Source organism: Hippopotamus amphibius, chromosome 17 (assembly GCF_030028045.1).
Source record: "Hippopotamus amphibius kiboko isolate mHipAmp2 chromosome 17, mHipAmp2.hap2, whole genome shotgun sequence".
Lineage (NCBI taxonomy): Eukaryota > Metazoa > Chordata > Mammalia > Artiodactyla > Hippopotamidae > Hippopotamus > Hippopotamus amphibius.
Window position 1 is genome coordinate 63925990 of NC_080202.1, and position 25718 is coordinate 63951707.

The window sequence follows — 25718 nt, forward strand, 5'->3', positions numbered from 1 at the left end:
CCCGGTTTCCGTGGTCATTTTAGCCTGGCCTTGGGAGGAGCGTTCCCCTCCACGTGCTATTTCAGGTTAAAAACGCGAGGAATCCAAGAATTCATCAGGTATTTCGTTTGTCAGACCTTGGCAGTGAACGCTACTAATTATTTTTTTGTTCCTGTCGTGGAATACGGAGCCTTCCCGTTTGTCTTGCCAAGTGAATTTTCGGTTCTCTGCCACTTCTTGAGAGAAAATGCTCAGCGCGAAGGCGGGTGCCCATCCAGCTCCGCTCCGCTCTGCAGGGGCGAGCGGTCCAGGGCGCCGCCTCCCCGAGGCCCGGCGGCGGCGTTGGGACCCCTCCGGGCATCCGGGCATCGAGCTTCTGTTTACTGCCTGGAAGCTGCCGTTCTGAACACAGTTGGGTCCTTCACTGAAAGGCCCTTTGAAAATTCAAGATTGAGTTTTTATCGCCAGAAAGCATCTATTAAATATGCGTCTGCGCCAGGAGCGCTATACCAGTGAGTTCACACCTGTGCTCCGAGGTCTGAGGAGGGTCCTGAGTTGTTTGTTTGTTTTTTTTTTTTTAAAGTCCGGACAGTAGGTTTCATGGGCATTGGGTGGCAAAAGCTATCCAATTCCATTTTCGTCCGTAATACATTATTTAAAGAGAGGACTGAAGAGTGGACTCCTGGAGCTACAGAAATGGAAATATTTAAGCAAAGGAAGGGTGTGAAGCTCTCAAGCATCTTTAGACCTTTGAAGGGCTGTTGGGTGCGGAGTTGGGGGGTGGTGTCTGATGCTCGGAGGCTAGGACCACATGGGACCAGGGTGGGGCCTGCGGAGGCCCGTCTGAGTGGCCGCAGGACCAGACCTGCCAGCCGCCTGGAAACCTCTGGTCTCCAGAGATGCTCAGAGCCTGAGTGGTTTCCTTCTGTGCTGCAGTGGGATTTGTTCGGCTGGTAGGAAATGGGCCGGGTAGCACTCATTTAAGGGATAGAATATTATCTACAGTATCTCTGCCTTTTTTTTTTTTTTAAAGAGACTCGGGTGAGGATGTAATGAATTATTCAGAGGCTCCTCTCCGTGAAGCAAGTGGCACGAAGACAGACAACTTGGTACAAATTACGGCTCTGAAGTTGTCAGGAATGTATTCCATTCAGGCACTCTCCTTGCAAGAGCAGATCCTGTGTTTGACACTTCTTAGCTCACTGGTGGCCCCACAGGGACCCTCTGAATGGGTGCTGTGCACACGTCGGATGGGTATTCACGTCGCACGACTTGGGGGGGGGCACCAGGGTCTTCAGTGTGATGCTCGTGTGACAGCTCACTCGCAGAACGGGTGCCCACATGTGGCCTATGTGTGACGTGAGGCGGCTTTAGCCGAGGGCCAGTGTCTCCTAAGGTGCTCTGTCGCAGAGCCCACGGAGTTCTTCAGCAGACACAGTGGTTTTTCTCCCCATACTTTCAGAATGTGGAGAGGTCTTTCCAGTGTTTTCCCACAGCTTTCGTCCGTGAGTGGCGAGAGGCCCACCTCGGTAGAGCTTCTGCCGGCCTGTGAGGCGGGGGTCAGCCAGAGGACAGTGAGTTCACACGCAAAATAGATGCCAAGAGATGCCAGTCTGGATGCTGGGATACGGGCCCATAATACACAAATTAATTAACATTCCCTTGTTCCTACGATTTCACCCACCTGTGTTTTGTAGGTATTTTATCTTTTTCACTTACAGTCAGTATGATCAGATGTCCCATCTCACAGGCTCATGTTCTGAATAGGTGGAGGCCACGGTCCCCGTGTGGCCCAGGTGCCCGCCAGTGGGCATGCCGTCTGCCCGTATCCGGGGGCCCCTGTGATGCAACTACTGCCCGTGAATGAGGCCCACGGCTGCCAGACGCTGACACACGTGAGGGCTGCACAGCCCCGGCCAGGACGGGCACAGCCGCGCACTGATGGATCCTCCTGGAGCACGGCAGGACCCCCCGCGCCTGGGCACAGACCCCGGCTCGTGGTCGTTCGTTTAATTGGGGCTTTGTTGCCGCACCGGCTGTCTGTTTCACAGCAGCTGCACCTCAGACATCCTGTAGACACTGAAGGGCACGAACACACCTTTCCCCTTCTGGGGCCGTTGGTCTGGGTGACAAGACGACAGTGAACATGTATGCAAACAAATACATTATTTAAAGTCGTGCCCTGTGCTGCAAGGGCACAAAAGCCACGGTGCAGCGGTGGGAAACCAGAGGACGGTTTTCTTCCTTTGGGTGGGATCGGGCCTTTCCACTGACCCGATGTAGCACGGCTCTCGGGCAGGACGGGGCCGCGGAGAGCACTCCAGGGGGAGAAGCTTGGCCACAGGCCTGGCGCGTCGCGGCCAGAGAGGGCGAGGTGCAGGCTGAAGTGGGGGGTGTGAGGGGGTGGGAGGAGGCAGAGGCGGAAAGTGCGGCCTCCTCGGCCGCGGTCCGGGACTTGATTCTCACCGAGCTGCAGAGTTTTAGGCTGAGAGTGAGATCATTGTAAAGATGGCCTGGCTGCTGCCTGGAAAAGAGAGAAAGGGGGACACGGGGGGGCAAGAGAGAAGAGCAGTGGGGGGACCGCAGTGGCCCGGGGGAGGAGGATCAGTGCCCCCACCCGGTGGTGGCAGCAAAGGTGGCAGGAATCGAAGAGCAGCCAGGGGGCACCTCGTGGGTCATGATGGGGCTGGTTCAGGATGGATGAACTTCTCAGTTAAGTCCTAAGCATCTTACTGGAGGCAGGTGGACGGGTCCAGTGCAGATAGGGTGGGAACAGTGCTGGGAAACGGAGAGCAGCACGATGAGCCCCGTGCTGGAGGGGCTTCCTCCCCCCTTAACCCTACACCTGAACGAGCCCGTGGCAAGCCCCCTCGGGGCTCCGGCAGACCAGCTCGGGGACCCCCATCTGGACACGTTACAGCTCTTGCATCGGAAGCCTCGGGCCAAGGAGCTCTTGAGTCAGACTGGAGGGGTACGAGACTCCGCAGCCTCGCCTCAGAGCCAAGAAACCAAGGCTCAGAGAGATTGTGGGTTCTTTGTCCAAAGACGCACGGCCGGTTGGGGCAGAGCTGCAGAGAAACCGTCGGGCAGAAGCAGCGTTTCCTTCTTTTACTGAGAATTTTGAGGGATGCTTGGTGGGAATCTTTGTTAAATCCTTCTTACATCTAATTTTTAAAAATCCTTTCACAATTAACTTATCTAAGGATTAAGCCAGTCAAAACCCCAGGACTCTTTCAAGTAAACAGCTTAAAAGTGGAATCTTGGTGCTACCAGGATCGTTTCCCGTGTGTACGGATTGCGGTAATTGGGCTCCGGTCTCTCTGTGAGAAGCCAGACGGTTTCAGATCTAATGAGTCCTGGCCACTGGGGCAGATAGATATTGGAATTCACTATTGATGGCGTTTTTAAGTGTCACTTTCCCGCTTTCCTTTTAATAAGCCCTGAGCTGTAAGATGCCCTGGGGAGCCTTGGGGCATCGAGACGGGGGCTCTGAAGGGTTGTGGTGGGGGTGTCAGAGTTGGAGGTGAAGGTTTCATTTAGGGTGCTGGCTATTTATTCTTCATAGAGGAGGACGTGCCCTCCCAAATACACGGCAATTCAGTCATTTACAAACTGGAGAGCTGAGAAGATGGGTGCGCCCAGCAGAGGCCGATTCTTCCTCCAGAGATTTGCAGGAGGCAGCTGCGTTTTGAATGCCCAGGAGAGGTGTGTAGTGGTTGAATCCAGGGTATAAAGAAACGGTCAGCAGGGCTTTGGCTGGACCCAGAGGAAACCAAGAAAATGAGCAAATGAGAAGGCAGTTTAAAATGTAAAATACAAACAGAGATTGCTGCCCTTCCTGTGAAAAATAAGGAACATTCTGTGAGTATTGCTAGTCAGGCTCAGGACAGCACAAAGGGCTGTCTGTGTTTCGGGCCCCTTGGTGTATTATCTTAGAGGGGGTTTGGTTTCTGTGGGAAGCTTTTCCAAGTTGTGAAGCAGCAGGATGTAGCGGGGAGAACCCGGGGCTGGGGTTTTGCAGCCCCGCGTCCCCCGTGGGATCCTGGGCACATCACCTGACCTCTCAGAGTCTCTGTCTCCCATCTGTGAGATAGGAATAGCAGCCTGAGTCCATCTGGCCGCACAGAATTGTTGAGAATCCGATGAGATGATGCACAAAAAAGCAATTTGTAGGCTGCATGACACCATTGAGATAAAGTCTGAATCCCTTCCCGTGCTCTGTTCTTTACATGCAGGCTGTACGTTCACGTCGCTTTGGAGAAAAAAATATGACCGGCCCCACCTCCGGCGCTTTTCTTGCACTTGGTCTGGGTTGGTGCCAGGCCTTGGAGGCTTTCAGAGCACTTAGGTGATTCTGCTGGGCAAGCCTGGCTGAGAACCGCAGGCTGGACAGGTCGGAGGCGGGTCTGAGGGCCTGTCCTGGCCTTGGCCGCGGGGGGTCAGCCTCGGGTCCCAGGAGGTGGTTGGCTGTCTCCTCCCAGCAGCGGCACCTTCCCCGCTGCCCACTCCACCCCTCAGGTCTTCCCTGGAAGTCCTCTCATGGAAATATCCTTTCAGCCGGAGCCTGCTGGGTTGTGAAGTGCTAAGGAGACAGCTGCCTGAGAAGGTGGGCCTGTGGAGGGCAAGCGCTGCTATTTTCCTCAAGACACATCATTTTAAATGATCCCGAAGCCTGTTAAATTAGACCGATGAGATTAATCTGGTAGAGCCGTAGCGGGTAGATGTGCAGAAAGGATCGTTTTCACGTGCGTTTTAACTCAGTCGAGATGAATGAAAGATCTTGTGTTTACCAACGGAGCTAGAGTGTGAATTTTTGAGTACAGAATTCATTAGCTCATTTTAATGAAGAAACCCGGCTTCCTTGTCCGTGTGTCACCGAAACGAGAGAGCACAGCCCAGTGCTGCTCTGTTATAAGCACCGGAAGCCAGCAGGCAGGGGGACGTCGCATGCTCCCCGAGGCCGGCTTGGCCCGCGCTTTAACCATGCCGCTGAGAACGCACGTTCTCTGATCAGAAGAGAGTGAATCCTGAACTTGATGTCGTGATTTCCACACCCAGGGACGACACCTCTCTCAAAAGTAAGGTGTACGACCCAGCAATTCCGCTTCTGGGTATTCTCCCTGAAAGAAGAGAACAGGGTCTCGAAGAGGGGTTTGCTCACCCACGTTCACGGCAGCGTTCGTCACAACAGGCCAAGGGGGGGGGGGCAGCCCAGGTGTCCACCAGTGGGCGAGGGGTGATTACAGTATGCTCTGTTCGTACGATGGAACAGTATTCAGCCTGAAAAAGGAAGCGACGTCTGGGACCCCCTGGAGGCCCCGTGGAGACTCGGCGCTTCCGGTGCGGGGAGCACGTGCTCCACCCCGGTCAGGGCGCTGAGATCCCCGGGCCGCACATCACGGCCGAAAGAACAAGCGGGGGGGCAAATGCTGACGCCTGCCGTGACGTGGACAGACCTTGTGGACAGCACGCGACGTGAAAAGCCAGTCCCAGAAGGACACGTACTGTATGATTCCACTGCCCGGAGGTCCCTGGAGGCGTCGCGCTCGTAGACACAGAGTGGAACAGGGGTCGCCGGGGGCCGCGGCAGGGGTGGGGGGCCGTGAAGGCGCGTGCGTAGCCGGCAGTGGCGTGTCCGCTGGGAAAGAGGACGGAGCTCTGGACGTGGACGGTGGTGACAGTGGCCTAACATGGTGAGTGTACTTGGTGCCACCGAGCTGAACACTTTAAAATGGTTACAGCGGTAAAGTTTGTTGTGTATTTTACCACAGTAAAAAAATCTGCAAGGAAAAGAACAGCGAAAGGATACGCGTATCTACAGGCCTTCTCTGCCCTGGTTCAGGCGGGTTCTATCCAGAGATGTTGGCACACTTGTCCGTACTTTTGCCAGCCTGGCAACCCCTTGCTTTCTCTCCTTGCTCAAAGCTGTGGAAGGGAAGCAGCTGTTCCTGAGATACGTCCAGGGCAGCGTGGGAGGTGGACCTCGAAGGAACCCAGAACGTGATGGAGACAAACCGAAGGAAAGCCGGGACTGGCCCGTGACATCCCTCACCAGCCAGGCACCTGGCGCTTTTCTAGGGCCCACGCGTCTTTTGTGTCCACCAGCTGGTGTTCACAGACATATGTGAAAATATTTTTTTTAACGTTTATATATTTGGTTGCACCGGATCTTAGTTGCAGCATGCATGTGGGATCCAGTTCCGTGACCAAGAATCGAACCCGCGCCCCCCTGCCTTGGGAGCGTGGAGTCGTCACCACTGTGCCACCAGGGACGTCCCTGAAGACATTTTTATAAAACTTACTATACGTCCAGTCCTGTGAGAAACGCTTTAAATAGAACGGCCTCAAAAGGTTTATTATTATCCCCATTTTAGAGGTGACCAAAATGAGGACGGAGAGAGGGGTTGTCCCGGGACTCACCCGGCAGCAGGCGTCAGAGGCGGGACAGAGCAGCGTTCCGCCGCGTGTCCGCCTGTGCGCTTGGTCTCTGCGGGTGGGGTGAGTGCCCGTGGGTCCGCGGGGAAACCTCTCTGCAGGGTGATGGTTTCCCTTTAGCTCAGAACAGGGGGATGATCTCTTCCCCGTGATTCCTGGTGACACCACCGACTCTAGCTGCTACTTCATATTGTGCGCTTTTTAAAAAATTAATAGGCTACTTTAGGAGCCGCGTCTTCAGGCTTACAGAAAACTTGCGTGGGAAGTAGTTTCCGTGGGACCCCCCCCCGTCACGGTTTTCTCCATGCTCAGCATTTTGCACAGTGTGGCAAACCTGTTACAACGGAACCAACGTGGATACACTGTTGTCGACCGAAGTTCATGGTTTCCGCTCCGGGTCCGCGGTTTGTGTCCTCCGGTCCGGTGCTGGTGGCGAATGTGCGGCAACGTGTCTCCGTCCTCAGCGTGTCCTGCGGCGCGCGTTCACTGCCCTGACTGTCCTTCCCATTCACCTCTCCCTGCTCTTAACCCCCGGAAGCCGCTGAACTTTTTGCTGTCCCCAGAGTTTTGCCTTTTCCGGAGGGTCACAGAGCTGGAATCACAGTAGGTAGCCTTTTCCGGTTGGCTTCTTTCGCTTAGCGATGTGCCCTTCAGGCGCCTCCCTGTCTCTTCATGGCTTGATGGCCCGTTTCTCTTTATCACTGAACAGTAGTCCGTCGCCGGGATGGGCCACGGATTACCCGTCCACCGACCCAAGGACATTTTGGTTGCCTGCAAGTCCTGTGGGCTTTTAAAAATTTTCGCTTTCCTGCAGATTTCACCCTCGAAGCCCTGAGATGAGAAGGGCCACGAGACACGTCCTTCTTTCTGCCCGATTGACTTCGGGCCTGGAGAACCCAGGCCCGAGGGCTGTGCCGGGCAGTCCGGGAGCCGCGGCCCCGGGGGGCTGGGGCGCTTGAGTGGGCTGTGTGCGCAGGCTGTGGAAACACGCGTCGGATCCCGAAGACGGGGCGTAAACGAGGGTGGGCGGTGCCATTCATAGCCTGGCGCTGCGTGTGTACGCACGTGACCGTATCTTAGGTGTTCTGGAGTCGGTCGAGTACATTAACACTGTGCGGTTTCTTTTGCTTTTGAAATGTGGCTGCTGGAAAAATCTGAATGGTCTGTGGGGCTCCGCGGAGCAGGTCTGCTAGCAAAAATAATGCTTGTCCACCAGGCTTCTTTAAGTATGTCTTTCAGCTGATTTTTATTGAGCTCCTACTGTATGCCAAGCATTGTTGAAGCACTTGAGGTACGTCGGTGACTTAAAGTAAGAAAGACCCGCGACCTCGTGGGTTTTAGTGCATTTTAGATTTGAACATCATGGAATTACTTTGGCATTTTTGCCCCCACGGTGACCCTTCTCGTCTAAGAAGACGGGTGCCCAAAGAGGAGGCTGGGCCTTTCAAGGTAAAAAGACCTGGTTCTGACTGTGGCCCTCGTATTGGACTTATCAGAGGTGTGATCCGCTGTTTCTTCCCCTTTTGGCCTCAGTGTCCTGCCTGTAAAATGGGAATAAGTCGTTCCCCTCTGGTGGTGGGAACTCAGTGAGTCATCCTTCCTCAGCTGGGGTCCCAGGGCACGCTCGGCAGCTGGGGGGTCCTGGGGTCCTGGTCCGCAGCCCAGCTTGTCCTGGGGTGAGGGGGCTCCCCCCGCACACGTCGCTCTGAAGTTCAACTTGCATTGTCTTCTCCATTTACATTTCTTGACCTTTCCCTTTCTCAACCCGCCGTCCCCGGGGAGGCTCCGTTTTCTGAGGCGCAGCCTGGCCTCTTCCTGAGTTTTAATCCCAAGCTCCTGCTGAGAGCCTTAAAGCACAATCTGCATTGTGGTTGCAGGACTACGAGGTGGGGCTTTCTGCGCAGGTGAAGGCCGGGGCAGCTGCTCTAGCAGAACGCTGCAGCTGCCAGGGAGTCATTTCATCGCCTGCAGCCTGACTTTTCCACCGGGAGGTCCCTTTTTCCGCCCGGGGGTGCTGCGTCCCTCAGCGGTCTCCCCAGTACCTTGAGAGACAAGAGAGCAGTACCTAGAAACTCCCGGAACCTGTTTACTGTTTGCGACGGAGGCTGTGACCGTAACCCCTGATGTGCTCACGAGATGTGTGCTTGCTGGAGGCCGTGGGCTCGGGGGATCTAGAGTCGGCGACCGCAGTCCTGGTCCCCACGCGGTTTACGAGCAAAGGTTATCCGGTCGTGTTAGAGGAAGGGCTAGGACGCGGGGGCTGGAAAGGGAGCCCCAGGAGGGGTCACGGGCCCGCCCGGCTCTCTGTGGTGTCACCCCGACGATGTCTGGGAGGTGGCGTGGTCAGATTTCAGTCTGAGATGAGCTGTTGCAGCGGGAGGGGGAGCAGGGGCAGCGGGGCGTGTGAAGAGCGTCCACCCCGTCTCCAGGTGGCTCACCCTTGCTGCCCTTGGGGCTGATCTCCCCCCGCCCCCACCCCGACCGCATCTCCTCTGTGGCTCCTCTTAGGTCTGTGGACGGTCCCCGGACTCCGTCCTTCACAGAACGACCAGCCCAGGCCCAGCAGAGGGCAGATGGGGCCTGTGGCTCAGCTCAAGGCGCCTGCGCTTGATTCTCTGCTGAGGTGCTGGAGGTGCGGGCGTGGGCGTGGGCGTGGGCACCACTTGTCTCAGGAAGGTCGTTGCAGTGTTGATTTCTTGTTGGTTTTGTTTTCGTTTTTGGCTGCATCGGGAGGCATGCGGGGTCTTAGTTCCCCAGCCAGACGTTGAACCTGTGCCCGCTGCACGGAACGCACGGAGTCTTAACCACTTAACCACTTGGCCCGCCAGGGAAGTCCCTAGGAATGTTTTGTATTTTAGGGAGGAGGAAGCAGAGAAAGTTTATAATTTGAGTACAATAGACCACTTGTTGGAAGGAAAGCTTATCATAAAAACAAGAGGAGCTGGTTCTTAGGAACAGCTTTTCCCGCTTTGGGTAACAAGAACGTTTCCCCTCCTGAGTGTTACATTTGATGGGTCTGAGGTTACGGGGGGAAACTTTGTAGAGGAATGGGTGATCAGTCTTACCAACAGGAACTGTGATCATTTATTCGGCTAGAACTACTTGTCAGTTCAGCGACGTGTCCTGAATGAGAACCACCCTCAAAAGTGAGGTACAAGTAGCTTCTTGTCTTCTCGCCTGACACCAGGTTTTCTTTGCTGGTGTCCGTCCGGCACCCTTGCTGCTCGGTGCTTGGGGCCGTGCTTCTCATACGGCCGGGGAGCCCAGGGGTCGGAGTACCAGCCGTGGGCCTCACCAGCCTCCCAGGGACTTGGAGGGGATGCGTTTGGGGGAAGATGCTGAAGGAAAAGTTGTTCTGCAATTTAGAAAGAAAGAAAGTTACCACATAGAGAATTGAAGGCTACGTGGAAATATTAAAAAGTATCATCATCACGTGTACAACGTTTAAACACCTTCCGTCGCGTGGGGGTCCATCCTGTGCCTGGTGTGTAAAACGTGGGAAAGGCAAGCCTTTCTGCTGTCGTAGGTACGTGTCAAGGGGAAAGGAGGCCGCTTCCATGTTCCTACCGAAATTGTGCAGGGATATTTAGGTGAAAAGTTGGGGTCTTTGGGAGTTTTTTCTGTGTACGTTTAAGGTCAACATTTTTCTGTTAAAACTGTGTCATCCTGTGACACTGAACTTGCTATCCGTTCAGTCCAGGATGAAAAATGCAGGATGAATGTGAGCTGCTGCTTTCTCTGAGTGTCAGAGTTCAGTGCTGAGCGCGTAGGAAAGGGGTGTGGAGGTGAATGAAGAGGCAGGTGGTGGGACGGCACAGCATCTCACACACCCTCCGGAGTGTGGCTGTAGCCGGGGCGGGCGCAGGGCGCTGCCTGGCTGTGATGGGCGGTGAGGCCAACCTCTGCTGGCGAGCGGTTCCCAGATCGTGGGTGTGAAGGAAGCCCGCTGTGGGTCTCTGAGGGGTCAAGGGTCCTACCAGACCACCTGCAGTTCTGTCCCCGAGGCCGCGACTTACACCAGCGCTCGAGGCCGCTGCCAGAATTCCGAGTGGGAGGGGGAGGCGGACCCGGCGGTTGATAGGTTTTGGTTCTGACCACCCGTCGTTCCTGCCCTCCCCGGCCCAGGACTCGACGCTTCCCCGCCCTGCCCTCCGTTGCCTCTAGTTTCACGGAGATGAACAGGGGCTCCTTCGTAACAGCACGTAACGGTTGTGATTCAGGTTGCCTCGGGATTAGACACTAGAGAAATGGATGCCAAGGTACGCCGTCTTTAGGGAGACCTCAGGGTGACGTTCATCGCAGAAGTACCTGAAACGCTTCGTGTCTGAGGAACGAAAATCAGACGGGGAGAAGTCCAGAGACCTGGGTTCATGCCTTGACAGTGATGTCAGCGGAGTCTTAGTGAGCCGGTGGCCGGGGACGGTGGCAAGCGGTGATGTCACGGAGGACTGTCGTTTGTGTGTTTCCTGGGAAGAGTTTTTGATAGAACATAAAAAGCACTAAACGTAATATATTGGACTGCATTAAGGAGTAGAAAAGCAGAGCCCCCTTTTCTGTGGAGGTTAGCCTTTTCCCCGCTGGGTTCTCAAGCTTGTTCTAGCCGAGGCCATTGGGTGTTGCAGGTGAGGAAGGAACCCACGGAATGCAAGTCTGGCTCTCACTCAGAAATGCATATTTGTGTGAGGGTGAAGAGGCTGACAAGGCTTGCGCTGCAGAAACCTGATTAGCTTTAACTCAGTCAGCCAACCGCTGTTCCCTCGGCCGGCCTTGGGAATAGCTTTTGGGGAGTTAATGAAAGAGGGATTGTTTTCAAATGAAATTTAAGAACCGGGCTTTGAGATACATAAGGAGTTCCCTGTGGTACAAAACAACATTATAACCTCTTTATTTTGAGATGATTTAAAAATCATTTCCTCATGTTCTGTTTTCTAAAGCTTACAATCAGGAAAAAGAATAACTTTGTATGACGTGGTAGAATTGAGAATAAAGGCTTTCTTTCATCTTTGGGTTCTGCTTCCATATTCCTGCAGGAATTGTGCAAGGATATGTAGGTGAAAACTTGGGGTCTTTGGGAGTTTTCTCTGTGCACGTTGAAGGTCAGCATTTTCATGTTAAAGCTCTGCCTTCGGTTGCCGAGCAGCGGGGGAAAGGATGGTCTTTTAGACAAATGAGGCGAGGCGGACAGAATATCCCCATAAAACACCCTCCCCCCCCCACCCCAGCTCCCCCCTCCCCCCACAAAACCCAGTTCCAGATAGATGGTACATCTACTTGTGATTGTAAAACAGTAAAGGTTCTAGAAAATGAAATGACAGAGGGGAGTATGTGTTTAAACGGATGTAGGGCACCAGCCAGAAAAAGGGAAAGATTAATTAACATGTTGGACCACAATAAAATGAAGAGTTTCTGTTAATTGAAACATTGAGAGAGTGAAAGGGAAGGTCAGAACGGGGGAGGATGTTGCCACACCTGTAACTACTGAACGGCTTTTGTCCAGAGGAGAATCTCCTACAGATGAGCGAGAAGAAGACAATGCGTGGGAAGAACGGGCAGGAACTCCGCCCACTGTGCAGAAGGGGGTACCATTGCACAAAAACTATACCCGTTCATCAGGGGAATGCGAATTGAAACAGTAGCAAGACCCCTGTGCCTCTCATAAGAAAGAAGAGCGTCTGAGGGCAGCGGCGCGACGAGGACACGTGCCGCCACCACCCCGTCAGCCTCGGCCTCCTCTCGGGCCCGCCTGGGACCTGCAGCTGGAAGCCTCCGTGGGCTGCAGGCTCAGGTTTCTTTACCCCTGGAACGAAAAGAAATTGACACCTTGCATCCCAGAATTTCATTTAAGAGACTGAAATGAGGGACGTTTTTCAAACTCGGACGTGGCTGATCGAGGAGCCGCTGGACCCAGCGGGCCAAATACTGGAAATAAGATACGCGGGTTCAGACCGGTGCTCCCGGGGGAGTCGGCTGTGGGCCGATCGAACCGAGTGCTTCGTTTTGTGAAGGGCGGATGTCATGAATTTCAGGAGAGTACCATCGGGGCTGCTTTTCTCACCCAAACCGTGTGTCTTGATGACACAGCAGTAAAGTCTGAAATACGGGATACAGCTGGTCGAGAAGGATACCGCAGCCTGGCACCGGCGTTCTGCGGAGGAGCGCAGGCGGCCGTGGTTGTGCGCGCCGGCACAGACGAGGGGCCCTCTGCCGGAGCCGAACACCGGGGTGAAGAACTTCGGGGGCCGCCAGTCCCAGCACTGTGATAGCTTTATCGGGAAACAAGGCTGACCTCGCAAATAAAAGAGCTGTCGACTTCCAGGAAGCACAGTCCTGTGCAGATGACAGCAGTTTATTATTTACAGTGCCATCCGCTAAAACATCAATGAATGTGAATGAAATATTCATGGCAAGAGCTAAAAAGTTGCCAAAGAACGAACCACAGAATCCAGGAGGGAATTCTGCCGGAGGAAGAGGAGTCGACCTTACTGAACCCACGCGGCCACCCAGGAGTCAGTGCTGTAGTAACTGAACTCCAGTTTACACGAGCTGGGATGCTCTTCTGCTTCCTAATTGTTAACCACAGTGGAATTGGAGCATTTAACCAGCCCAGTGTGACTTCTGCAAAGAAGAGACTCATGATAGTCAAGTTTCTAATACAGAATTATTTTAAGTGTTTTGAACTTAATTTCTAACAACACGCGTGTGACCCTCTGACTGATGCTTCAGCAGTGAAGGGCGAGGTGAGAGCTATGTGTACGCTTGTTTCCCTGGAAGGTTAGCGGGACTCATTTCTCTTCACCTGGGATACAAACAAGTGACTGAACCCGCAGTTCACTAGCCAGTTCTGTGAAAAAGGTTTGGAACTTACTCATTTGGGCTTTTCAAAAAAAATTCTTTCTTTGGAAGGAGGTTCTAAAGATGTTTATGCTTAGCTACCGTGTTCAGGCAGCCTGTAATTTCTCTTGGTAGCCTTATTTAAAGTATACATTCCACATTTTAACAGCTTAGCTGCAAGGAAACGGTCCCACGTCTTCAGGTGGGAAGGTGAACATAAGTGGCATCTAAATTGTAGCTGGTCCTGTTATTTTTCAAATGGGATTTTTTAAAAAAGTCAGCTAACCCCGTCTTGTTTTAGGAATATGAAAACTGATAAAATGCATCTTGAAGGATCATGTTCCCTTCAAACATGTAAGTTCTTCAACGAGAATGAAATAAACCAGGTGTCTGTGATTTCTGTTTCATCACTGCTGGCCATTGCATAGCTTTTTTTTTTATATATATATATTTATTTTATTTATTTTATTGGCTGTGTTGGGTCTTTTTTTGCTGTGCACGGGCTGAGTGGGGGCTACTCTTCGTGTGGTGCGCAGGCTCCTCATTGCCGTGGCTTCTCTTGCTGTGGAGCACGGGCTTTAGGCACATGGGCTTCAGTAGTTGCAGCACATGGGCTCAATAGTTGTGGCTCATGGGCTCTAGAGCACAGGCTCAATAGTTGTGGCGCACGGGCTTCGTTGCCCTGTGGCATGTGGGATCTTCCTGCAGCAGAGATCGAACCGCTGTCCCCTGCATCGGCAGGCGGATTCTCAACCACTGCGCCACCAGGGAAGCCCCATTGCATAGCTCTTGTTGTTTGGGAGTAGGGAGGGGGCTTTTGTGCCCTTTGGACATATAGTCAATGCACTAACAATTATATACATTCAAACGATTATTTTAAATTCGATCTTCAGCTGTACTGTAAACAGGGTACTGCATTGTAGTCTCCATATATGTTTATTACTTTTCTGTAATATTTAAGGGTTGCTTAAAAGTATACAAAATGTACAGTTACTAAAACAGCTGATTTTTTCCTTCTCTCCCCCTTTGAAAGGAAGAGGCTTCAGTTGTTCCTGCCTGGCTAGAACTATAATAAAGTTCCAGGAATTTGTAACATAAGTGCTGGATATGTTAGTAACAGTCTTGCAGCCTTGTTTTCCAAAGTTCATTTTATTTTGATCAGTTCAGTGTATTGCACTAATTGTTTTAGGGATTTTCATTATATGAAATCTACCATGTGTCAGAGATGATTTAATCTATTTAAGTGTTGAACTGCTAGCAGAATTTGTACATGTACAGTAATTCACAATTAGTAAGGAAAACAGTTCACCAGTGTTTACTTTTATATTGAGGTGCTCAGGTTGGAATAAAGTGGTATAAAAAGCAAAAAAAAAAAAAAAAAAAACAAAAGGCCCACAGTGCCGTACCGAGTTGGTGCAGGCGCTTTGAAAACCCCATCAGTATCCACCCCATGACACAGCAATTCCTCTCCTAGGCGTCTACCCAGAAGAAATACGTACATACGTGTCCCAGAAGTCAGGTGCAGAATGTTCATGGCAGTGCTGTCCATCATTGCCTGAACCTGGAAGCAACCCAGATGCTCCTTGCAGGTGGGATGGAGTTCCTTGTGCGTGTGACCCTACCGTGCAATAGTGTGTAATGCTAAACGAAAAACACGTTACGTGTGACAGAACTGTGATTCTCAGATGTCGTGTTGGGCGAAAGAATCCAGACCCCAAGTTAGGTGTTCCTTATGACTCCATATATATAAAGTGGAAAAAGAGGCAAAACTCATCAATACTGCTTGCGGGGAGGACGCTTGGCTAGAAGAGGCCCTCGGGGTTCTGGACTATGGATGGGGCTGTGGCTACACCAGGAGGGGTTCACGGGGTAGTGGGTCAGGCCGTTCCTTACACGGTGTGCAGGTGGAAACTTTGTTACACATGATGAAAAGGAAGCTTGTTTTAGAAATGCCCTCAGACACCCGGGGGCCATGGGGTTTGCGACAGTGTCTGTCCGGTGCCTGCGAAGGGCCAGGTCGCCCTCGGTGGGAAAGGCTCAGCTCAGCTCAAGTTTCAGCACCGGCCGCTCCCCCATCCTTCACTCGTTTTGGCAGTTTTCCCCTTAAAATTGTGCATCATGTCTTCATGTAGCTGTGCTCCTCTGGAGCTGAGTTTATAAAGTACTTTTAATGTTATAAAGTACATTTATATGTACTTTATGGAAATGTTATAAGGCACATTTCCACTCGAATATTCGGAATTAAATTTTCACAAGCAGGTTGACAGGAGAATCAGTGGGGTGGACTGTGGGCTGGAAGCCGGGTTCTGGTTTTAGCCTCCAGCCCTGACGGGGGACAGGTCATCTGGCCGTTCTCTCTGGGTATCCACCCCCAGCCCCCCAAGACAGTGACGGTAAAGCCACACGCGGGAACCACGCCCCACCTCTGAGGTTGCTGGGAAGATAAAGCCAGGTAATATCTGTGCACACAATTTGCAAATTGTGACAGTAGAGTAATAAGTCTGCTTGCATAATTCACACATCCCAGTGAACTGCTAATCACATTTACGTGTTTCTTAAATTTCCTTATTAAAGTCTGTAGACACGTGAGGTGTGAAGACCAAAGCACAGTTAAAAACAGTCAGCACGATGGAGGAATTTTGGAGAAATCTTCCTGTGTAGGATTTTCTTGTTCCTGATCCCTGTCGTGTAGCAGAATTGCACGCAGCGATTTCTATGTTTTCATGTTACTAGGGGACCAGGGGGGATGGCTGATGTACAGGAGAGGAGCTGGTTCAGGAAGTGAATGGGTTTTTTTACCTGTATTTCTAGAGTAATTTTTGTTGGTATACACAGATATGTTTAAATTTAATTATTTGCCTGTTAACAAATCATCATGCCACATTAGGAATAAAGTTTCATACTGTGCAGACGTTTTAACTCATCACCGATGCTGGGAATGTTCTTGATGGAAGAAAAAGCTAATTTGGAACCTTTATTCAAATAAATTGATGAGAAGAAATACTTCTGACCGAGGAGAAGAGAACCCATGGCTTCATCAACTTCCTTTTAATTGAACAACCTTCCTAGGTGAATTCTTTGGAAACTGTTGTTCTCAGAAAATAGGCTGTTGAGCTAGGCCAGTGGCTTTAAAATCTTCGTTTAGCAGCAGATGTATATTCCCGCACATAAAACCGTCCACTGAACCTCAGTGTATAGCATGGGTAAATGGGAAGGCGGGCCCCGGGGCGGGTAGGTCTGTCTTACTGAGATTTGAAGAGACCGTTGGGCGGTGTGGGGAACATGCCTTCCCCACGTGTGCGGGGACACGTCGTCCGTGTCACCGGGGAGCTGTCTGTTCCACACGCTGAAAGCGGATGGAATTCAGGGACTGTGGGCCAGCCATCCCCTGATCCAAGACAGAATTGGTTAACCCCCTAATACCTCTAGGTGCTCATAGATTAGCCTCCACTAGAATTTAGACAGTTTCCAGAGCAAATATTGTGCTTTGAGCGGCTTTGAAAAATATGAATAATGACTGTAGGAAAATATCCAGCAAGAACCAGTTGTCTGAAATTCTGAGCTGAAGTGCGACATCTCCTCTCCACCACGTCAGAAAAGCTTTTGAGAACTGCTGGCCTGGGAGCTTTAAAACGTACATGTCTGTTTTTATGAGTTTGGGATAAAAAACTGTGTTCTGTCTACAGAGGAACTTTCCCATGAATCTCTCAAGATGTTTTATGTGGGAACACTTGTTCATGGGTTGAACCAGCAGCATAGCTGGGAAATGAGAAAATGCTTAGAACACACATGCAAATAGCATGTCTTCTTCCCAGGTGAGGTCTCCAGTTGTCGGTTGATATAAGAGCCCTGCCGTCAGCAGGTAAGCCCACGCTTCTGAAATGCTCTATGTTATAAACATGAGAGGTAAGGGAACTTTGAACCAGCAAACAGAGGGCCTTAAAATCTCAGACTGTGTATTTTATACCCCCGAGAACTCCTGATCTGTTCTCGTTCTGCTGAAATCAGGGATCCTTAGGTCATTAATCTATTAGAAGAGAAAGCAGAAAGCATTATCTAAATACAACCATCTTTTTTTTCTGCAGTTTGAAGTGTCTTTTTTATTGTGCTTCTTACAGAAAATTCTAACAAGGTCCAATATGAAGAGTAAATGAAAAGTCACCCAAAATTCAGGGGATGGATCGTTCGAAAAGTGTGTACAGGCATTTATAACAAAACATGACACTCCTCTTTGAGTTTATGCTGTGCTGAGTAATATGCTTTATGCTGTGCTTCCTAAGCAGTAATTTTCATTTCCGAGAGCCGTGTCCACCCACCAGAATATACACTCAGCTCCTGAAAGTATCCCACCTGCTCAGAGGATGAAATACCACTTGTAAATAAACATCTAGGAAAGTGGACTCAAGGGTAAGAAAATAGTGTGAAACAAGACCCTATTTATTAAATTAATGAAATCACAGCACCCTGGGTTGGTCAGGGAGATGAAACACACATCACACCTTGTCTGTGGCCTGTGAGGTCATTGGGTCTTTCTGGAAATGAACTTGGCAGATATATCCATGAGCTTTACTGTTTAAACCTTGATCTGGCAATTTCTCTGTTGATTGACCTGAAGCAGGAATTCATATTTTAAAAGCTATTTTATGAAACGCCCTTCCCAGTGGACGGTGGTGCAGCTGGCCGTCCGTGTCCGAGGGCGCGGAACTCGTGGACCCTACGGGCCTTGAGCCTCCATGGATCTTGGCGTCTGCAGGGGGTCCTGGAACAGCCCCCGCAGATGCCAGGGGACGACTGTATACCATACGGAGGGGGCTGCACATCAGGTAGACTTGTCCACCTGCTCTGTCCCTTGGGCCAGTTACTGAAACTCTGAGCCTCCAGGTCTTTAAACGGGGATGAGAATAGTCTCTCCCTCTGTTTTCGTGAGGATTAAGATGAAATTTTAATATGCAGCGCGCTTGGAACCTTGTCCAGCAGGTAGAAGACACACAGTAAACGTGGCCTGTGGTCACCTGATAAATGGTTGTGAATGTGAGCTGAAGGGACACTGCGGGGCGGTATCTGGCTCGCGTAAACGAGCGCTCCGCGTTTAGGGTCAGGGTTAGCATGCGTGTTGGTACGTGAAGTTAGGCACACCTCATCACCCAGTAGCTGGAGGAGACGCAAAAGAATTGTCGTGGTTCCAAAGGGTGGCTTGGAAGGCTGAGTCTCAACACGGAAAATCGGTTACAGCCCAGTGTTGACGTGCAGATACCAGTTCTCTGTGCGCCACTGTTGTACCTAAATAAAGGGAATATGCACTGGGGGCTGAACTAGATTCATATCCCAGTTACAGTGCCAGCTTCTGTGGTGATGGACAGGGCGCAAAGCAGCTTGGATTCTGGCCTCGTGAAATTAATTTCAAGCATGAGAGAGACACGGCTCACAGGTGTCGCTAAGATGAAGGGAGAGCTCGAATGTTTCCAGGCCGGTCTCTAATGTGAGATAAATGCCTCTTGAGGTGCCAAAGCCGATCGCTCTTTACTTTGGCATGTAATTTGCTTCCTATTGATTTTTGTGAGGTGCTTGAGGACTTTTCTCATGCTGAAATGTGGCTTCTGCTGTTCACAGGACAAGAGAGATGTGATGCCCGTGTGCCGCTTGACCAGGCTTGAGGTTGCATTTGATTTGGTTGCTGCCCTCGTGTGTGGAGATGAGTGGATTCGGGCTTCAGGAGGGGAGGCAGGAGGGCCGCGGCCACGGCTGGCTCCTGGGCCTGGACCCCGCGTACGAAGGGTGAGGGAGGCTTTGTGCCCTCTCGTTTCTCCCTCCGCCAACCCGACAGTTGTTCCTCGTGGCAGAGAGCCGTGCGCGTCTGATCTCCGCAGTCTCTGGTCAGAGGGTGACATAAACAGACCCTTGGGTCCGAGCACTTGGCCGTGAGAGTCCCAGAGACGCCTTACTTCTGCATCCCTCGGTGCAGCCTCGGGGCCTTTGCTTCTGCCTCTGAGCTGCCCTCCTGCTTTTGGCCTCCGAGGTGAAGCTCCTTTTCCAGAGGAGAGTCGAAGCAGGACCTGGCCTGGGCAGGGGGCTCTCTGGGCGGCTAGGGGGCGCGTCGCGCCCAGACGCCCGCGTCCGCCTTGCTCACCGCACCCCCGGCCTCCGTCTGCAGGCGCTGGGGCTGCCCGCCCAGGTCGGCTTCGGGCCGGGACCCAGCGGGCCTGCAGCTCCCGCGCCGATACAGCCTCGCGTGTCTGCTCCGTGTTGAACCCACGGAGACGGTTCATGTTCCAGGGGAGTAGACTGTATCTTTTCAAATTTCCTTTTTTCTCCCCTGCATTTCTTTTCGTGTGTATCGTGTGTTCAGAGCCGAAGGAGGAGGGGTCCCACTTTTCCGCGGGCCAGGGAGTGGTGTGGGTGCAGGTGGCGGGGGAGGGGCTGCTTCTGGGGCATCCCCTGGTGCCGCCGAAGGCATCGTTTTTGCTCCCGAGAGCTCCCTTCCGAGCCCGCCGCCCTGCCAGCCCCCGTGAGCCACCAGCTGCCCAGCCCCCGTGCCCGGTGTCCCTCAGCCCCCGGTGCAGGCCGGGTGTCCTGTGCGCAGCCCCCTCGGCTCTTCCTTGAACCGTTCCCGCTCTCTCCACTTCCCCCCGTTACCTGGGAAATGCCAGACGCAGCAGTGGCTTTCCTTTACATCTCCGAGGGAGGGAGGGACTGCATTTTTAAAAAAGTAAAAAACTATCCAACGTGCATGGTCCGCCTTTGCTGTTTGCTTTTCATCTCACCCCAGAGTCGGAGAACCACGCCGCCCACCCTCCGTCCAGGTCCGCAGCCTGGGAAGCCTCCCCACCTGTGGCGGGTGGAGCTCCCTGGGCCAGCTGGGCTGCCACCTGCCAGGTCCACATTCAGTGGGGTATCTGCCCTTGGAGGAGGACGCAGTGGAAGAGGAATTTGGCACAGAGGGGTCTGTGTTTATCACCTGAAAATGATGACAGCCCAGGAGACACACCCCCGGGTGAGGTGGCCTTGGCAAGCCGCTCGGCCATCTGGTCAACAAGAACAAAACATCAGGTGTGACAGAGCACCCCGTCCCCCGAGTGGTGTGTAAGCAAGGAAGAAAATACACGAAATTGATTCCCTTTACTAGCTGTTCTAGAGCAGCAGCCCCGTCCATGAGTCACCAAGTTCCAGCCCTTGTCCGTCTCTTATTTTAAATCGGGCTCCACCTCTACGTCCGAGGGGGCGGGTCTGTGCGGGTCTCCCCTGGGCCCCAAGGGAGTCGTGTCAGCAGTTTAGGGGGTCACGGGATCGACTCTGCACATTTCAGGGACCAGGTTACTTGCCTGGAGGCGGAGGTCGAAGGGGAAGCAAGAAGGAATCACGGGCTGTTTCTTCCTAGTTTAGGTAAAAGAGGGTTGGGTTCCCTCCTCCCCTCGGCCGGTCCCCTCCCACCTGCCCGTCACAGCCCCGTGCAGCCGCTCTCTTTACGGGGTCTCCGTCCTCTAAGCTGGAGCTCCCCGGTCACCCTGGTGAGACCGGCACCGCTCAGGTCCCCCACCCCGTGGGCACCCGGTAAATAGCTTGAAGGAATCGGGGGAAGTGAATCCACAAAGCGAAGAGGGCAGGTCTCCCGCTGGGTGGCTGTATTCCTCAAGTTCATCTTAAAAGCTCTGACGTGACTTCTGTGCTGCAGCCCCCTGTGGCTTTGATGACGATTCTCTCCTTGACCGAAGCCTGGTCGCTCCCTGAGCTCTCTCCATCTCAAGGCCCCGGCTTCGTCTCTGCATCGTCTGGTTTTGGCACGCGTCCTGCCGCGTCAGTGTGGCCGGAAGCCCCCACCCTAGAATCTGATCACGGCTGGTGGAGACCCTCATCCCCCACACCCCCGGGGGACGTCTGGTCACCCTGGCCTGCCTTCAGCAAGAATCCTGTTAGGGGACTTACTTCCCTGGTGGCCCAGCCGTTAAGTCTCTGCAGAGGGCGTGGGTTCGATCCCTGGTTGGGGAACTAAGACCCTACAGGCCGTGCGGTGTGGCCAAGAAGTAAAAAAAAGAAAAAAAGGGAAAGAAAAAGAAAGGAAGGAAGAATCCCCCAGCGCCTCATCCTTGATGTTTCTTCGTAGTAGTTTTCTACCCACGGACCCCCACCTGCTCCTTGGCTGTAAGTTCCACTTACCCTTTTTCTTTGGAGTTGAGCCCAGTCTCCCCGCTCCCCATTGTAGGGGCCCCTCCCCAGCTACTGCGGTGGCCCCCGGGAGTCGTCTGCTGGTCCAGCTCTTCGGCAAGCATCATGAGTGACCCTAAGCTTAGGCTCTAAATGAAACCAGTTCCTTGTGGGGGATCCAGGGTCTGTTGTAAAAGCTAAGATTTCCATCCCCTTGAGAGGCGAGCGAGCGGGACGGCTCCTCGGCGCTGGCCTGCCCGCGGTCCTGCACCCCCGCTCAGGTCCCCGGCACCGCGCGCCTTGCTGTGCGGGATTGGGTCGGGGCGGTGGGGATGGACACTGACGCTCCCGGCTATCCCCGTGGGCCTTTGCGCCCGTGTCCTCTGGCGGGAGACCTCGGGGCAGTCTTCAGGCTCGGACCTCAGGGCTCCCCGCGTTCTCTGGCCTCAGAGGGCTGAGAACAGCACGTCAGCTTCTGCAGAGCCGCGTACAGCAGGCCACCCGCATGTACGTGTAAAAACTTTTACTGATACTTGAACCCATGCATTTCGTATCAAGCACAGTTTCAGCGTGCCGCGCGGGGGGTGTTCGCCACTGAAACCGCCGTGTTACCTGCACCCAGGACACCCGCGCCCGGCACCCACCTGCCCCCCCGCCCTCTGCCCCCGGGGAAGGCGCCGGCTCCCCTTGGCTGACGGCCCGGATTGGCTTTGCCTGTGTGTGAACTTTACACCAACGGACTCATACAGTACGTAGCAGGATGTACGTCTCAGGTGAAATTTGGAGGGGTTTAAGGATTTTTTCTCTAATCCTCAGTATATCACGTGTTCCTAGAAATAACAGACGTGAGTGGAAAGTTCTCATGAGAGGATTGAACACACAGAGCCACGTTTAGAATTGCAGAATGTAGCGTTGATAACGACCGTGTTATTTGTAACTGTTTTATTAGCACATCACCGCCTTGTGTACTTTCTATCACCAAAGAAAGAGGGGTTCTTCGAAAGAAGTTGTGTGGGGTCAGCGGCCGGCGGGCCTCCTCTGCAGAGGGCCAGGCAGCAAATATTTCCGGCTCTGCGGGCCCTGCGGTCTCGGCCGCGTCCCCTGAGCGCTGCCGCTGGGGCGGAAGCGGCTGCCGACGAGGCTCACGCGTGTGCCGTGCCCAGCAGCGTGGGCTTACGGACCCTGACCTGTGACGTCCACATGACGTGCGCGTGTCACATAATACCGTTCCACCTTTCTTTCTCCTCGACTGTGTTTGAGAGGGAATCGCTCTACAACTTTTGAACCTGTATCTACATTCTCAGGGCGAGCTGATCCCATCTCCTGTGTCAGCGTCGGCCGCCTGGTGTGGAAACCCTGGCCCGTCCTCTTGCCGTGTCTCTCTGGATGCGTTACTTCTCTGTCTGTCTCCTCTCCTGTGACATGGGGTCAGGCGTCAGGGAGGATGTCCGGCTGGTCGCACCGGCATGGCCGTGCCGAGGATTCAGGGGCAGAGTCCTCTCTCACGGACCTTGGAGAGCCAGCGCCCAGGTGGGCCGGTGAACCCTTCGGACGTCACCCTCGATGCTGGGGTGCGCCCTGCGGAGGTCGTCTGTGTGCCTTCCCCAGCCTTTGCCTGGTGGGTGCTCATTGCTCTCATTAGACATGGAGTCAGAGAAGAGGGTCCCTGCGTGAGACCCTGAGCTGGCAGAGGGAGAGCTGTGTGTGGCCTGCGGGTCAGGTGCGTGGCCTTGGGGGGGAGGCAGCCCGATGGAGACCCCACTCTGCCACCTGGAAGACGTGTCTTGGGCCATGTCACCCGACCTCCCTGTTCCTTCGTTTCCTCATCTGTAAAATGGGGAAAGTAGAATCCACCACAGAGCACTGCTTTGAGGGTTAAATGAGTGAATACATGTTAGAGCTTGTCAAACAGTGCAGGCACAGAGGAAGCCCTGTGTGTTTGCTGCTCTTGTTTCTTGTTTTCACGCAGTGAGTATGTCATTGTTGGGTCCTGATGCTTGGTAAAGAGAGCTGAGGTTCCTGGAGGTATGACTGCTGGATAAGTGACGTATTAGATGACGGACTTGGGGGTGGGGGGGATGTCCCGTGAGTATTGTGTTATGATGTGACGAGTGCCTGTGCTATCTCATTGTTTTATTTATTTATTTAGTAGTTATTTGGTGCATAGTTGATGTACAATGCTGTGTTAGTTTCTGCTGTACAGCACAGTGATTCAGTTATACATACACATATATTCATTCTTTTTCAGATTCTTTGCCCATATAGGTTCTTACAGAGTATTGAGTAGCGTTCCCTGTGCTGCGCAGCAGGTCCTTGTTGGTTATTTTATACATAGTCGTGTGTATACGTTAATTCCAGATTCCTAATTTATCTCGCCGGCCCCCCCACATTTCCCCTTTGGTAACCTTAAGTTTGTTTTCGAAGTCTGTGAGTCTGTTTCTGTTTTGTAAATAAATTCATTTATATCATTTTTAAAAATTAGATTCCACATATGACTAGCATTGTTTTATTTTTAATAGCTCCAGGCATCTAATCCTGCACTGATTGTTTTCTGTTTGGGGACTCATAAACATACCAAAATGCAAGGGTTAAGAATGGATGATAAAATTTCAAGTACTGTGCGAAATGAACGTATTCCTCTGAGACCTGAAGTGACATCCTGAAGGAAATCACAGTTAATGGTTAGTTTCCTTTGGGGAAACATTCTTAAAGAATTATATTGCTGGTCTTGCATATCCTTAATGGAAATCAAACAGCTCCTGCGTTAATGTTTAGTTAAATGAGCCAAAAAAAAAAAAAAAATCACTTTGCCTGGTTAGGAGCAGAGGAAAATTATTTTAATTGAGAGGTAATTTTTTTTAATGAGAAATGATTCTGTTAAGGTGGTAGGATTATGGGTGATGAGTGTTTTTCTTTTTTTTTTTTTTAAAGATGGATTTGCCTTTTAAAAATGGAAGGGGGGGGGGAGCGCAAAGCTGTTACAGTCTCTCTCCAAAATAAATTATCTTTATTGCAACTCTGAGATTGCAGAGGTGTGTGTCAAAATGAAGACCCACAGCCTAAAGCCTCAGATTCGGTGAGAATATTCTAAGGAGCTGGTGCTGCATATTCTAAGAGTGCTGGCGTTTCATGCTGTTGATGTCGCTGGTTGACTTTGGTTTGAGTTCAAAGCCAAAGCCTGTTAGGTGGGCAGAGAGGAGGAAACATCACGTCTGGGCACAAGATGCCCGTCCCTCAGCCCGCCGCCTGCGTCTTCCTGCCCCGCCTGGGCTCTGACTTGGCGCCAAGCTCATCTGCAAGGTGAGCTGGTGATTGGTTTCCTACGACGGCTGTAACACATTACCGCAAACTGGGCAGTTAAAAAAAACGAGAAATTCATTCTCTTACAGTTCTGGAGGCCAGACGTCCAAAATCAGCATGTCAGCTGGGCTAGGCTCCCTGCAGAGGCTCTGGGGACATCCTTCCTGCCCCTTGGTAACCCCGGGTGTTTCCGTGCACGTGGGGCATCTCTCCAGTCTCCGCCTCCGTCCTCACGCCTGCGCCCCTGTGTCTCTGTCAGAGCTTCCCCTTCTTTCCGAGAACATGTGTCTGCAAAGACCCTATTTCCAAAGGAGGTCACCGTCCCGGGCACTGGAGGTGAGGTGAGGATTCAGCCTGATCTTTGAAAAGGTTTGAGAGCCAGCTTCCCGGTTCGCCTGCCTTGAGGGCTTAGCATCTCCCAGCCTTGGCTCTCTCCTCGTGGGAAGTGGAGATGATGGCGTTCACCCCCCGGGGTCGTGAGCAGCACAAGGGATCCCGTGAAGGAAGGGGGCACAGCGCGGGGCTTACGGCCGGAGCTCGGCGAACGTGCGGGAGTCTGGACGCGGTCTCTCCCTGACCTCAGCACAGCCTTTCTTGTCCTCAAGTGGATGATGTTTGACACCTAACCTGTTGGGTGAATCCAGACAAAATGGGGCGGGGCGCGGGGGTTGACCTTTCTAGATGACGCAGGTTGTTGATGGAATTCAGTGAAGTGATGCAGTGTTTGCACCGGTACCGGGCCACGTACTCGTGGTCGCTGTGGCGCCGTGACCCTGTTGACCTGGACCGGCAGAGGCGGCGTCTGGGAGCCCCTGGAGCTCAACCCTGAAGCCGCCACAGGGTCCGAGGTGCCGGTGCCTTCCACCGGGCTGTCCTAGGCTTGGGTCTCCTTTAGCTCAGGACTCCGTATCTACTTGGCCTCAAAAACTGCTCTTGGTTTTAAAAAAAATGATTCCAGGTCTTCAGATAACGAGCAGGCTTAGCATCCGTGCCCCATCCTGTCTTCAGCTGATGCGCTGAGACCTGAGTCCCAG

The 25718-nt window shown here is 52.7% G+C and overlaps 1 protein-coding gene and 1 pseudogene across 3 annotated transcripts in view; both read left to right on the forward strand.

Annotated features, from left to right (window-relative positions):
- PRKCA (protein kinase C alpha) overlaps positions 1-25718 on the forward strand; it is a 346357-nt gene that overhangs the window by 185823 nt on the left and 134816 nt on the right. The window lies entirely within an intron of this gene.
- LOC130840255 (ras-related protein Rab-5A-like) lies at positions 464-13244 on the forward strand (annotated as a pseudogene).